The sequence below is a fragment of the Octodon degus genome, unplaced genomic scaffold (genome assembly GCF_000260255.1).
Source record: "Octodon degus isolate 3935 unplaced genomic scaffold, OctDeg1.0 scaffold00140, whole genome shotgun sequence".
Lineage (NCBI taxonomy): Eukaryota > Metazoa > Chordata > Mammalia > Rodentia > Octodontidae > Octodon > Octodon degus.
In genome coordinates, this window is record NW_004524716.1 from 770,570 (window position 1) to 786,359 (window position 15,790).

At 40.3% G+C, this 15,790-nt stretch overlaps 1 pseudogene; it reads left to right on the plus strand.

Moving 5' to 3' along the window:
* Window positions 1–12,201: 12,201 nt before the first annotated feature.
* On the plus strand, window positions 12,202–12,561 carry LOC101583963 (annotated as a pseudogene).
* The last annotated feature ends 3,229 nt before the right edge of the window (window positions 12,562–15,790 follow it).

The window sequence follows — 15,790 nt, forward strand, 5'->3', positions numbered from 1 at the left end:
AAGGAAGGAAGGAAGGAAGGAAGGAAGGAAGGAAGGAAGGAAGAAAGGAAGGGCGAGCAAAACAAAGCAAAGCAAGCAAACGAACAGCACGGAAGGTGTGCTCAATCCTGCAGAACCCCAGTGACTACCGGTGACTCCAGAGGCTTCCACAGAGAAACATACCAGTAGTGGTGGCTGCTCCAGACTGCAATGGTTGGTGAGTATTCAGGTTCAGATGTCCCCCAGAACAGGGCAATTGCCTGGTTGCCACATTGGAGAGGAGCCAACTGAGCCTGGAACTCCGAGAAGCTGCAGCCTGGCTCCATCTGATAGCTCCCAGTGCCAGGGGAGGCAGAACTGAGTTAGATTCCACACAAGGTCAGGGAGCCAAGTTCAAGCCAGAAGGAGCCATATAGAGTGGTGCAGGCTAAACAAATCCAGCTCCAGCTTCATGGCCAAAAACCAATCTGAACTTCAGTGAAATTTAAGGAGGCTGGATGGGATTATCCACCATCCCACTGTATATCTACTGCTAGCTTGCTTGAGATTAATCAACATAGATCTGGGATTTGTCTGTCCACTCTGTCTACCAGTGACACCAGAGAGACACCTGAAATGGACATTTTTGTTCTTCTCTTATTTTTCCCCTTTTTTCTTGATTGTCTGTTCTAGTATTTACGAGTGTGAACACTGTCTCTAGGTTTTCTATTGTTCTTTTCTGATCTTTTTTTCTTCCTTTTCTCTTTACTTCCTGGCTTCTTTACCAGTTTCCCAACATTCTCATAGTCTCCTTTTGTTCTCCACTCTTGTTTCTAATCTCTTCCTCTTCTATTTCTCTATTTTAACCCTAATTCCTTTTAAACTTCCTCTCCTAATGGTAAAATCATCATACTGAGAACATATTTACTCTATACAACTTTCTGAGTTAAGATTTGGTTATATAACTACAAATCTAGTTCATACAGTAAAAGGTCACAAATTAATAGTTATCACAGCTTGCCATTTTCTTAGCTGTGTTTGATGTTACTGCTTTTATTGGTTGTACTATGTTAGCCAAGATTACATAATTGTTCTAAGTAGTTATTCTCCCTGTATGCTAAGACTGAGGTTTCCTAAGGGCCATAAATAGTACTCCAGGCCAGTGCTGAAGAACCAGGGTCTAGGATAAATACCCAATAAATTGAAGAGGTAGTACTTTCCAACAGACCCAAAATCGAAAAGCCAGCTACACCTAGAAGACTTCTCTTAGAAGCAAGAAGTTTAAATATGAGCAATAAAACTATCTGCCATAAGTAATTTACAAGCATCAACCCAGAAATTAAATGAAAAAAAGAAAATGATATGGCATGGAATCCCAGACTTCCAGATCACCAGAAGTAAACTAGAGAGCAGTGGGGTAGAGCAATTTAAAAGCCACACAGCTGGTATCTCTGAAATGCTAACAGCAGAAGTACCAAAGCAACTGAATGAGACTCTAGAAAAAAAATTAAATCAGAAGTAATTTCTCAAGTAACTACAAAGATGCCAGCCTTAATGAAGGACATGGCTAGTGAATCTAGAGCACATACAGATAAGAAAAAAAGAAAAACAGAAGAGTTTAGGAAAATAATGGAACTCATCAATACCCAACATAGCAAAGAAAGGGAATTCATGAAACAGATCGAAACATATACCCAGGAGATTAAAAATTCCATTGAAAGTACATGCAAAAGGCCAGGGAGATGGCTCAGTAGAATAGCACTTCCATGGCAAGCGCAAGGGCCTGAGTTCAATCCCTGGTTCCATAAGAAAAAAAGAAATTAGAAAATACATGCAGCAGAACGACTCACTCTGAGGGCAGAATATTACATTAGGAGACAGGATTGTGGTTAGTGATCATGAAAACAAATATGTTTTAAAAATAGCAAGGGACCATGAATTCTGATTAAACAGCTGCTACATGATGCAAAGAATGACTAGTATGATCAGAGCCAGTGAAAGTATGATCAGCACCAATAAAAAAGGAGAGAGGGCAAATGCTATTTAAAAAAAAAACTGTTTGCAGAAGCAATGGTAAGCATGGAAAAAGAATTTGACATACAGTTGAGTGAGACATGTAGAACTCCAACTAACCATAAGAGAAAACTCACACCTAGACATTTAATAGTCAATATTCCAGAAATTCAATAGAACAGAATGTTAAAAACTGTTAGAGAAAAAAAAATCACCTATAAAGGAAAGCCCATCAGCATTACAGCAGACTTCTAAAAACAAACCCTTAAGTCAAGGAGAGCTTGGGGTCAAGTACTTCAAGCCCAAGAAGAAACTGTAGCCCAGATTGACATACCCCAGAAAATTATTTTTCAAAATTGATAGAAAAATAAGACCCTTCCATAAACACTTGAAGAAATTTTTAACCACAAAACAAACACCCCAAAATGTCCTGATGAACATTCTAGAAAGGAAAAATACAGATTACAAGTCCATAAACTCCAACAGGATGCACTCACCAGGCAAGACAAGTACTTAAATGAAGGGGAGAGACCCAACAACATAAGAATAACATGTGAAAGGTAAGTCAATACATATCAGTTATAACTATCAATGTAGATGGTCTCAATTTTTATTTTTCTTTTTTTAAATATATTTGGTACAGGGTCTCACTACACAGCTCAGACCTATAGTGATCCTCCTGTTTTCAGCCTCCCCAGTGCTGGGATTATAGGCATATACCACCATGCCCACCCCAGTCCCCCCACTTGACTAAGCAGGTGCTTAGTCCACTGAGATATCTTGCCAGCCCTTATGTTCTCAATTTCTCCATCAGAAGAAACTGACTGGCAGAATGGATCAAGAAACAAGATGCAACAATATGCTGCATACAAGAAACACATTTAATCCAAAATCAGATTCATACACTGAAAGTCAAAATGAAAAATAATAACGCAATGGGAAGAAAAAAACAGAGGTAGCTATCCTATTTTTACAGCAATTATATTTTAGGCCAAGTCTGATTAAAAGAGACAAATAAGGTCACTACATCCTTGTAAAGGAAACAATCTAAGAGGAAGAGTTAACAATCATAAATATACATACAAGAAATGCTAGCATACATGAAACAAATATTAACAGACATAAAAAATCAAATAAGCACAAAAATTGATCTAAATTTAAAAGTTCAAAGGCTGGCCAAATAGCTCAGCAGATTAAAGCACCTGCAAGCAAACACAGGGGACAGGGGTTCAATCCCCAAGCCTGCCTTGCCAGCCCCACTCCTGAGGCACGCTGAGATGGCAATTGAGACTGGGTGTGGTGGCACACATCTTTAATTCCAGCTCTTGGGAGACTGTAAACAGGTGAATCAGTAGAAGTCCAATCTAGTGAGACCCTAAACACCCTGTAGACCCTTCCCTAAAATACAATAATAATAATAATAATAATAATAATACAATTGTAATGTACACACTCTAAAAATGTCTAGTCTACCTAAAGCAAAGGTTACAATCTTTCATGACAAAACCATAAGGAACATTTCTAGACCTGATCCCACAATCAGAGACTTTAACCCACAAATACACTATACATCTGGGCTTGTACTAGATAGACATTCAAAAAGAATTTTTTCACATGTTAAGAATTAATTTTTCCATTTATGGGCAATGTTGCTCCCAATGAGAATGTGCAAGATAAGCAGATCTAATACAAAAGAATAAATCAGATTATAGTTGAATAAATTCCTACTCTAATTAGTTTTCAGAAATATTAATATATTATTTGCTTATATAAATGCAAAGACATATGAATTCTAAGTAGCCTAACAAAAAAGGTTTTAACTTGTAATGCTATTTTATTTATTCTAAGTAAAAGTTTTATTGAAAGAAATCCACATGGGAACATTTTTATATGCTTCAGAGAACATAGTACAATGGTAAAAGACTGAATTAGTCAACTGTCACTTAGCCCTGACAAAACAACTTAAATGACTTATGTCTCAGTTGGGAGGCAGAGGCCAGAGATTGGAAAGTAGGGCACTCCCAAAGTAACCTTGGGCAGCCGAGGTCACAAACCAAAGCAGGAAAAACCCAAAGCAGGCACAAAACCTGGGTAAGTATTGGAATGGAAAGGTTGTTTTAAAGAGAAACACTACTAATAAAATTGTTTTTCCAAACTGTAGACCAGAGCTGTCCAGTAGAAATTATTGCTAGCAAACATGTAATTTTATTCTAGTAACAGCAGTAAAAGAGTGCCTGTAAGCAGGTGCAGGGGCTGGGGGTTCAATCCCTGAGCCTGCTATGCTGGCCCCACCCCTGGGGCATACTGACATAGCAATTGCGACTGGGTGTGATGGGGTGCGCCTGTAATCCCAGCACTTGGGAGACTGTAAACAGGAGGATCAATATGAGTCCAATCTAGTAGTGAGACCCTGAACACCCTATAGACCCTTCCCTAAAATACAAAAAACAAAAACAAAAACAAAACAAAACAGAACAAAAAACAGCAGTAAAAGATAAAAAAAAGTACAAAGAGATTCAGGCATGGTGGCGCATGTTAAATTCCCTGCACTCTGGGATGCTGAGGCAGAGGGTTAAAAGTTCAAGCTCATCTAGCAACTGTGATGGTTAGGATGGTGTGTCATCCCAGCTGGCTCTGCTATCTGTCGTGGGGATGGGTGGGGCACATTTTTGGGTATATCTCAGGGGGTCACCTAGATGTGATCTTGGGATCTATATCTGATCTCTGAACTGCTCTGGTGCTGTTCCCCAGCTTTGCTTTGTCACCCTCATGGACTTTACTCTGAGATACCCTTTCACCATGAGGTCTTTTGTCTTAAGGCCTGCCTGCTGTATTCTGAATCCCCTGAAATCATGAACTAAATCAAACCTCTCCTTCTTTAAATTGTGGATGTCACAGGATCTCAGGATAAACCCTGAGGGGATTTCACTGACCTTCTCAAACCAAAAAGCTACAACTCTTGTTGCACAGGTCCTGCTTTACCTTGGTCTTAACCATCCAGTAGAAAAGTAGAAAAGACAAAATATAGGAAGTAAAGCCATACTGTTATGTTGAGCTGTGGGGGACTCAGGTCAATAATTTCTGACATTGCCAGTTAAACAGAAGACCCAAAGCTATTATGGGCTACTGGACTCTTTTAGAATATTTTGCTGAGTTTACACACCTATAATATTCAAATAACGCAACTTAGAAAAAAAGGGGTATACAGATGAATGTCCATTTTGTATCTGTGTATTCAAAGTGGTTAGGATAGATATATAGTTACATTCTCTTAATGATAGAATGATTTGTTCTAATGGTGTTTGTAAATAGGATCTCAAGTCCGCATCTTGTACAGCAATTAACCACTAAGAATATATGCAGTGTGTTAGTTATTGAAACTGTACTACCAATTTTATTTGAAACTGTCTCATTGTTATCTGTTTATCAATAAAATTTTGAAAAAAAATAAATAAATTGTGGATGTCAGATATTGTCCTAACAATAGGAACATTAATATAGAAAATTGGTACTTAGAATGAATTGTGCATGCTGTGATTATACATGATGTTGTGGCTTAGAAGCCTTTACAATTCATTTGCAGGAGGTATTTGAAAACTTTGGAGATGTGGGCTAGATAAGCTATAGGCAAAGCTAATGTTGATAGGGATGCAGACAATAAAGGCCAGATTTGGGAGGTTTCAGTTGGGAAAAAAGACTGCATTGGATTAGAGGCCATCCATGTTACACTCTGGTAGAAAATGTCTACATTTTATCCATGTCCTGAGACTTTGCCAGAGACTGAGATTAAGGGTGGTGGATTAACTGATCTGCCAGGAGAAATTTCAAAGCAGCCTAACATTCTTGGCATAGGTACTGCTAGCTGCTTTTAGCCAGGTTTATACGATTGGGGACAAAAGGCAAAACAGAAAAATTTAAAAAATTAAATTCTGATGCAAAAAGAACCAAGTGAAAATTAAAACCAGTGGAGTTGTGGTTGCTCAGGGGAATAGCACTGTTAAAAATAAACCAAGTACTATGTACAGACACCAAAAGGAAGATGTCTCAAGGGCATGCAGGAATCAACAAGATCCTACCCATCAGAGGGTACAAAAGTGTCAACTTCTCACTAGAGAAGAGAATCCCTAGAGACCTTGCGAGAACCCTGCTCAAGAAGAACCTGCTAAGGAATTGGTTTTCCAAGATTCATTTTGCTGTGTTCAGCCATCCAGGGACTAAGAGGCTGTTGCAGCCATGATCCCAGGGGGCCTGGCTACTTCTCATGCTGCCAGCAGACCTGGATATGCTCCTGCTGCTGGTTTCATTGACATGCAGAATGCAAGCATTGTGAGATCAGAGAGGCTTCTGATTATATTTCAAAGAAGAGGCTGGGAGGCTGGAGAAGCTGCTGCTGGGAGGGCAGTGTGTGCAGCTGTGGATATAGAGCTGAAGGTGCAGTGGAGACCCCAGAAAATCAGAGAAGCTAAGAACATGGAATATCTGCTGAAGCAAGCTATAGTCTATTAGTGGAGCCTTCCCAAGAAAGATGCAGGCCCGCAACCAGCCACAGGAGTAGGGCTGCTCAAGTCCTTTAAAACTCATGTTTTGCCACCCAAATTGCTGGATATGTAGCTATAGGGCATAATGTTTGTCCTGCTGGGTTTTGGCTTTACCTTAAAGGTAAAGCTATTTCTTTTCTTTTCTTTTGTGGCTGGCTCAGCCCACCCTGGACCAAACCATGGTCCCTGTGCGCTTGCCTAAGCTTGCCTAGGCAGGCACTTTAGACTACTGAGCTGTCTCACCAGCCCCTTATCCTCCTATTTCTCCATTTTGGAATGGGAAAATTTACCCTAATACAACTTCTTTGGGATTGATCACTTTTTTGGTTGTTGTTAACAGAGGTTTACCTTGAGTCTTAGAGACTTGAACTTTTGAAAACTGCTAGAGCTACTGAGACTTTGGGAAAGTGTTTGTTGCATTTATGGCTGTATACAGAATAGTTATATAAAGTGCAATTATGAACTTACTATTGTCTTTATTTGGAGATTAAGTACAATTTAAAGAGAAAGGTTTGCATAGGAAGTTGGCAAGGGGCGGAAGATGGAAGGCGGAAGGTTAAGGTCAAGTATCAACTTAATTGGCTCCATGGTCTATCCTGGGGATTGGTGAATACACTTCTAGGTGTGTCGGGGGGGGGGTGTCACAGAGGCGTGACTGCGGGGTCTCCACCTGGTCTCTCACCCCATGCTCTCTGGTGCTGCTCCCCTCCTAGGCTTCCTGCCACTATGAACCAAGCACCGCTATCTCACATAGCTTTCTGCCATAGTGTTCTTGCCTTGGAGTCATGAATCTCTGAAAACATGAGCTAAATTGAAGTGCCTCTTTTTAATTGCGGGGCTTAGGTACTGTCTCAGAGATTAAAAAAAAAAAAAAAAGCTGACTAGTGCAACCATTTAGCAATTTTTTGCTCCAAAAAATGTTAAAGGAGGGGCCAGGGATGCAGCTTGGCATGAAGGCCCTGAGTTCAATTACCATACCTGCAATAAAGAGAAAAAGAAGGAAAAGTGAAAACAAGTTTAATAATGGACTTTAATAGGTTTTATTTTTATTAGACTATCATCATGATCGGATAAGACGTAGTCTATCCATACAATTACATGTTATTCACAGCTAAAAAGAAATGACTTATCAAGCCAGAAATTACATGTAGGAATCTTGAATGTCTATTACTAAGTGAAAGAAGATAAACTGAAAAGGCTATATGCTCTATGATTCCAACGATATGAATTTCTAAGAAAAGAGGGATCTATAGAGACAGTTAAAAACAGTAGCTGCCAGCAGTATGAAAGGAGGGAGAAAAGAAAAAACATGTGGAGCATGAGGGGTTTTTAGGGCAGCGAACATATTTTGTATAACACCACAATGGTTGATATAGGTCACGCATGTGTCAAAACTCATAAAACACAGAATATCAAATACAGGCCCTAATGTAAACTATGAAATCTAAGTGAAAAACATGTCAATTTGGATTCAGTAATTATAACAAATATACTATCTTGGTTCTGGCTATTGATGGTGGACAGGCTATAACTGTGTGAGGAGAAGAGGTATATGAGAAGTCTACACTTTCTGCTCAATATTGCTGTGAAGCCAAAACTGCTCTAGAAAGTAAATTTAATATTTAAATAAAAATAAGTTCATAGATTATCATTTCCAGACACTCACAACTTAAAGGAGGAGGCCCTTGGCTACAGCCCAAGGCAGAAATAGTATGACAGAGGGACACTGTGGAGAAAGCTACTCGACTCATGGCACCAGGAAGCAGAGGGTCAAAGAAAGATCTAGAGAGGGAGCTATACTTCTCTGGGGAGACCTCCAGTGATCAGCCCCCTTTGGCCCAGGGACACCTCCTAACAGCAGCTGTATACGCCACATGAAGCTTTGGGGAGAGATTCCAGATCTAAACCAGATTTAAATATGTACTGCATAGAAATCTATTTTTTCATTTATCTGCACAGTGTAAAGGTGCAATGAAAGCTCTTTCTTCTGCTATTAATGTATAGTACATGATTTGGTGTTTTCAGGAAATTTGACGTGATAAAACCTTTCTATTCATCAGCACTCTATGGCTGATGAACGAGATACTTTACATCCTTCTTTCTATAATAAATCCTCGAAAATCAGCATTTATCTTAAATTTGCAGTATCACCTCGATTTGGATGCTTAAGGTGTTCAAATGCCCCATGTGGCTAATGGCTCCCATGTGGCCTGAAGCAGCGGCAGTGTGCAAGGTGGTGTGGAAGGGACTTTCCCCATCCTCCACGCCTTCCCACCTCACAGTCTCTACGGAAGTGCTCCTAGCCACACTCATTACATACACGACAAGAAAGTGCTTCTTGTCTATGAATAAGGCATTCTCTAAATAAGTCTGGAAGATTTTCCAGCCAGGTCGCTGCCTCCTGGCTCCTTAAAGGCAGAGTCAGGACCCTTGTCCCTGTTCCCCACCTCCTCGATGGAATGTCCCAGACACTACTCTAACAGAGGGCCATAGAGTGCTGATGAATAGAAAGGTTTTATGTCAAATTTCCTGAAAACACCAAATCATGTACTATACATTAAAAGCAGAAGAAAGAGCTTTCACTGCACCTTTACACTGTGCAGATAAATGAAAAAATATATTTCTATGCAGTACATATTTAAATGCTACCAAGAAAACAGGTATTTAAGAAAAAAACCATTACAGTCAATTTAAAAATACATCACTAGGCTTTGACTCAATGGTGGGGATTATTTATATTTCCTTGTAACTAGGCGCATTAGTTATTTATGTTTCTTAGCAATATTCCTGGAAATAATGCCTAGACTTCTCCATAAGCCATGATACATTATAATCTGCTCATGCTTTAAATGCTATTACCAAGATGAGGTGCACTTTTGCTCAGGAAACTTAGCTCTCGTTTGAGCTAGAAAAGCATTATATTGAATCACAGCGTCCCCTCTTACAGCCATCAATTTCAGGTTTTACCTGAGAAGTGAAGGAGAAAAGGCATTTATTTGCTTATCATTTTCAACAGCCTTCCGAAAGAAAGAAAAGGAAAAAAATAGAAAGTGGTCCAAGTGTAAAATAAAAAGACGTGATCCTACAGTATCCTGCAAAGAAAATCTCATGACAAAAAAATGTACATGTATTCTACATGTAAATTTTACTTATTGTCATAAAAGTCATTAAATGCCTAATTCCTAGGCTGGCAACACAGATCAGCGGATAAAGAGCCTGCCTAGGTGGACCGGGGTTTGATCCCAGGGGCACCCCACCCCTGGGGCACCCTGCAACTGCAATTGAGACTGGGCATGGTGGTGCGCACCTATAATCCCAGCACTTGGGAAGCTGAAAACAGGAGGATCACTAGGAGTCTGATCTGCATAGTGAGGCCCTATAGATCCTGTACTAAACACATAATAAAATAAATACATAAAATAAATGCCTAATTCCTGCCTGAGTCCTTTTTGAAAGGAAGGAGAACATTCTGGAAATTAAATAAAATTGGTATTTGATACTTGTTAAATCTTCACGGAAAATTCAAAATATTTTCTATCTTCATTTTTAAATGTTCACAAATAGATATCTTAATATTAACACCTCATTAACTATAATTTGATAGAATGATATGATATCCAAGATTTGCTTTAAAATGTGCAACAAAAAATAATTATAAAAGTTGGGGAAGTATACTAAATCTGAATGACAAAATACTGCTGCCTGGTGAACCTGACTGGCAGGTACTTGGGAGTTCATTCTACTTTTCCTTATGCTTGCGTGCATCACATAGTTAAAGCTCACCCTCTTCCTCCACAGAAAAAGTTTCAAAATATTTCATGATAAGTTTTTAAATGTTTAGGTATGGGTATTTTTAACAAAAAAGTTTCTATCTTATTAAGATGGGAGTTGGCATGACAGATTTACTGTTTATTTATACTCTGAATTTACTTGCATATTTTTATAAAGCATGTTATTTTATATATATATATATATATACATATATATATATATATATATAATCCACATATCCAGTTGCCTTTTGGCATTATAGGGGATTAGTTCCAGGACTCCTGCAGATATTGAAGTCTATACGTACCCAAGTCCCCTGTATATGATAACAGAATATTTGCATAGAGCCTCTACATGTCCTCCAGTATGGCTTAAATCATACCCAGATCATTTATAATACCTGATACAACATAAATGCTACATAAATAGTTGCTATGTTATATTGTTTAGGAATAATAAGAGAAATTCTGTACATGTTCAATATAAATGTAATTTTTCATAAAAATCTTCAACTCATAATTGGTTGAATCCACATTCACTGAACCACATGCAAATAGAACTACACACACACACACACACACACACGCACACACACACGCACACTTTAGTACATGCAGAGCACCTACTTTCTGAGGATATAGGTTATGTATTCAGTTTATCAGTTGTGTGCTGCACAGTAAGACTCTTCTGAGCCTTCCTAATGGAAGGATGTTTAAATGAGATAATGTATTTTAAAATACCAAGCACAGTATCCAGCACAATATAGGCCTCATTTCGTGTTGATTTAAATGCCATTAAATAGGTGGGAGAACGGCAAAGCCACCCCTAACATTTGAGGGCAAGAACGCCTGGATAGAAGCCTCTGGCCTCTTTTCCATCTCCTCAGGGCGAGGGTTAGGGTTCTCGCATATGTGTATGTGGATATCGTGACAGGTCTGGTCAAGTTGCACGCCCTCAACAGCTCAACAGCTGCCCTGAAGTCAGGCTGTGGATGCATTTATTCTGCAGTCTACATGTGGGGAAGAGCCCCATATGGGCTCTAGAAAATGCTGGCTATTTTTCAGAATGTTCTGGAGCCCCAGGTAGCTAGAAACTAGTCTGAAATGTGTGAGGTGGATAGGATGGGGTTAGAAGAGATTATTCTTCAAATGCCTTGGTGTGGGGAAGGCAATTTGCAGAGAAGAGCCAGGAGAGCCACAGGTGCCGGGATCTCAAAGCAAAACCAACTAAAGCCAAGAAGTCACCAGGTATCATCAGCCCGTAGCCTCTCTTCTACTATTCCAGCTGAGAGCAAGCCACAAAGAAAGACATCAAGGACAAACATGCTAGACAAAAGTTCCCTTTTAAGCCAAAACTTTCATGATGAATCTTGAAAGATGACATGTTTATGAAATACAATAGAGGAAGACCAAGAGGAAAAAAATAGTGATAAATGATGTAATAGTACCAACAACACAAAGCATACTTTTATGATCAAGTCCCTAACATAACAGCGGGCGCACGCCACAGCGGCTTCTCTAATTTTAATCACAGGCATCATTGCAATATGCGGTATAAAATCCAACCTCTAAATGTACTAATTTCTGTATGCTATTTCCATTTTAGATGGTTGTGCATGTTTCATGTGGAAAATAAATTTATGTAAATAATAATATAATCACACATTTATCGACATTTTAAATATAAAGCATATGGAGCAGGTTCTTTTTAAAGACATTTCAAAAAAAAACTCTGAGTTGTATTATATGATAAAGAAAAGGAACCTTACAGAAAGAAATGAATAATGTACGCAACAAAGGTAGCTTTAAAAACCATTATATTTATACTAAACCAGGGACTGACCAGATAGCTCAGCAGACCAAAGCGCCTGCTTAGACTCTTTCTCTCGGAGCAGGTGGCGGCGGTGGCTTCTTTTACAACTATGGCCTTGATTAAGGTTCCGGACCTTCGACCTTCGCAGCAAGAAGAAAGGGAATTGTTGAACCAGCTGGACGACCTGAAGGTGGAGCTGACACGGCTGCGCAGCGCCGAAGGGATGGGCGGCACAGCATCCAAGCTGTCCAAGATCCAAGCCTGTGTTCTCATCGTCATCAACCAAACCCAGAAAGAAAACCCCAGGGAATACCACAAGGGCAAGAACTACCAGGCCCTGGACCTGCGGCCCGAGAAGGCGCGAGCCATGCACCGCTGGCTCAACAAGCATGAGGAGAAGCTGCAGTTCAAGGAGCAGCAGCGGAAGGAGCGGCAGTACCCTCTGCGCAAACTCACTGTCAAGGCTTGAACGGCCTGACAATAAAACTCAAACTCTGGCTAAATCAATCAATAAGTAGATAGATAAATAAATAAAGTACCTGTGTAGGCAAGCTGAGGCAAGTGCTGGGACCTTGATTTGGACCCCGGCACCACATGCTGCACCGGCCGGTCCCAGGGCAGGCCTGCTGAGCTGGCCAGTGTCCCGGCGTGGTGGCGCACACCTGTAATCCCAGCGCTGGGGAGGCTGAAAGCAGGAGGATCACCACTAGTCCGAGCTGCGCAGTGAGACCCTGCAACAACCAAATACATTAACGTATATATACTAAACCAGCTAAGTCACACACCTGCAATATTTGAATGGCAATGGAATACTCATCTCTGACAAAACTAAACAAAAATGGGGGATATAAATGAAGGACCATTTTGTAGTGAAATGTGTGTGTGTATCTGTATATACAAAATAGTTAGGATAGATATACAGCTACTTTCGTAGTTCAATGAGAAGATTTGTACTAAAGATTTAGACAAGAAAGATTTAGACAAGATATGTCTGCATCTTGTACTATGAATAACTACTAGGAAGACAACAATATGCAATGTATTAATTATTGTAACTGTCCTACTAACCTGTTTTGAAACTGTCTCATTGCTATTTCTTTCTCAATAAAATTAAAAAAAAAAACAACAGCTCAGCTTGCCACTTCCTCACTACATCAGCTGCTAAATGTTTGAGGATCATGGCAGGCCATTTGTCAACAGTGTCACACGAAGCAAAAGAGTGAATAATGGCATTTTTTTGTAAAAGATACTTGCATAATACAGTAATGGAACTGATGTCTTTTAGGTCAGTTGCAATATGGCCTAAGAGGAGGTAGAAAAGGATAGCTCCAACGCTTGCATTATTTCATTTTCATTTGCTCAAAGTTGAAGAGTTTCCAATTTATCACAAAATAGCAGTTACAGGGAGCTATTTATACTTGTTAGCGTTCATGATTAGGACCATCTCACGGTACAGTGAATTTCTAAATGAAAATCAAAACACCCATAATGCACTGTGTCCTGGACCCAGTACAAGCCCTTCCTTAACTTTTTTGAGAACAGAAACAGGCCGAAGCTTTATCTGTGGTGTTTCATTATAACTACTTCCACTAGATGGCACAAAAGATTCTGTGTTTTTGTGATCAGATCTTTTTTAAAGAGTCTGAAGGCAAAGATGATCCGTTCGAAATAAACCACCAATTTCTCCGATCATTTGCCTAGTCATTGTGATCAGTTTCTTAGGCATGGAACATGAAACACAAGTCGTTTATTCACTCACCAAACATTTATCAAATCATATTATACTTCAGACACTGAGCTGTGCATTATGGGTACAGAAGACAGACATGATCTCATGTTACTAAGAAGGAAAGGAGACAGGTGTAGGGAAGACAGAGGCGCAGATACAGACAAACAAACAGAAAGCTGAAACAGAATGTTAGGGGCTTGATTGAGGTCATTACAGGGTGCTTCGGGCAGTACACCCAGCACTAATGGAAAGTTGGTGAATGGAGAATTCCTAGCAAGGTGGATGCCTGAGATAATCCCTGAGGAATGAGTAAGAATTAATTTGAAAAAAAAAAAATAAAAGAGAAAAAGGAGCAGGCGTGTGCTGAGCAGAGCAAGATGCTTGTAGGAGAAAGCTCTGAGCTCAGAGTGCATTCGGCGGCTGGCACAGGGTGGTACATAGACAAGGTTGCCTGGACTTCGGAAGTAAGGTCTCGTCACTTGAAGACCTGTGGCCTTCTACCCTGAAGGCCACTCCTGCTTCTGCCCCCTCGCTCACATGGCTCCTCACATGGCCTTCTGGCTGTTGCTCCCACACAGTAGGCCTGCTCCTCTTCAGAAAGTGCAGGCTTCAGCCTGAGTGACTTTCCTCCCCCTCAAATCAGCTGCTGCACCTTCAAGTCTTTGCTTGAATATCCCCTTCTCAGTCCTACTCAAACTCAAATTGCAGGCCCCCCTGCTGTGCCTTGTGGGTAATGTTCCCTTGCTTCATTATTCACTGCGGCATGCCTCACCTACTGTATAATGTAGGTACAGTGTCTACTACATAGTATTATATACTAAGTATTTGCATCATAAAATGACTATACAAAATATTACTATACAGTGTTAATTGTATATCGGTGTATACTGACTGCTTTCCCTTCTAGAAACACAAGTTCCATGAGAACAGGGCTGTTTGCTTACTCTAACAATGACATAGCTTTGGTGCCTGAGTCCAAAGTCCCTGCCTTCTTGGAACGTGCTACTGTAGGGAGGAACAAGCCACAAAGACCCTGGGGAAAACATTCCGGATGCTCAGAGGCTACTTGAGTAAGTAAAGGCAATGAAGAGTTACCAGACAGCACGTGAAACTGAAATTTTGCAAAGATCACAAAGAGGATTGTAAAGAATGGGTTAGAAATAGAGACACCAACTAGAACCCAGACAGAATAGAAAACCTGGAAATGAAACGGGGTGTAGAAATGGAAAGGAGGGCAAGAATTCAGAGACACAATGCAGGTAACGTTAACGGTCAAGGGAGCTCAGATGTAACAGGAGACTGGCATTTCATATATATCACCTCCAAACCCCAGAGCACAAGCGAAGGTGAAGGGTTTAAAAAAAAAAATGGGGTTTAAGGACCCTGGAAGGTAGCAACAACTTAAAATCTGCTGAAGGGGGTTGGCCTGATAGCTCAGTAGACTAAAGCACCTGCTTAGGCAAAGCGCAGTGGCTGGGGTTCGATTCCTGGTATGCCGTGCTGGCCCCACCCCCAGGGCACACTGAGCCAGCAATTGAGACTGGGCATGGTGGCGCGCACCGGTAATCCCAGCACTTGGGAGGCTGTAAACAGGAGAATCACTGAGTCCAATTTACATCATGAGACCCTGCAGATCCTGTTCTAAATACATTTTTAAAAAATAAAAATAAATAAATAAATAGAATCTACTGGAGGGCTGGGGACACAGCTCAGTAGTGCAGCATCTGTATAGCATATGTAGAGTCCTGGATTTGATCGTCAGGACTGAAACCCAAAGTCAAGTGCAAGCAGCACACAGCGGGGCAAAAGAGGAGTGGGCTGAGAGAAAGAAAGTGGAAGGAAAATCAGAAAGGAAAAAGCTTGGCAAGAGCAGCTGTGCCAAAAGCTATAGCAACTGAAATTAGCAAATAGGAAGCTACGGTGAGTTGGGAAAAGCAACTTCAGAGGGATGCTGACAGCAAATGACAGA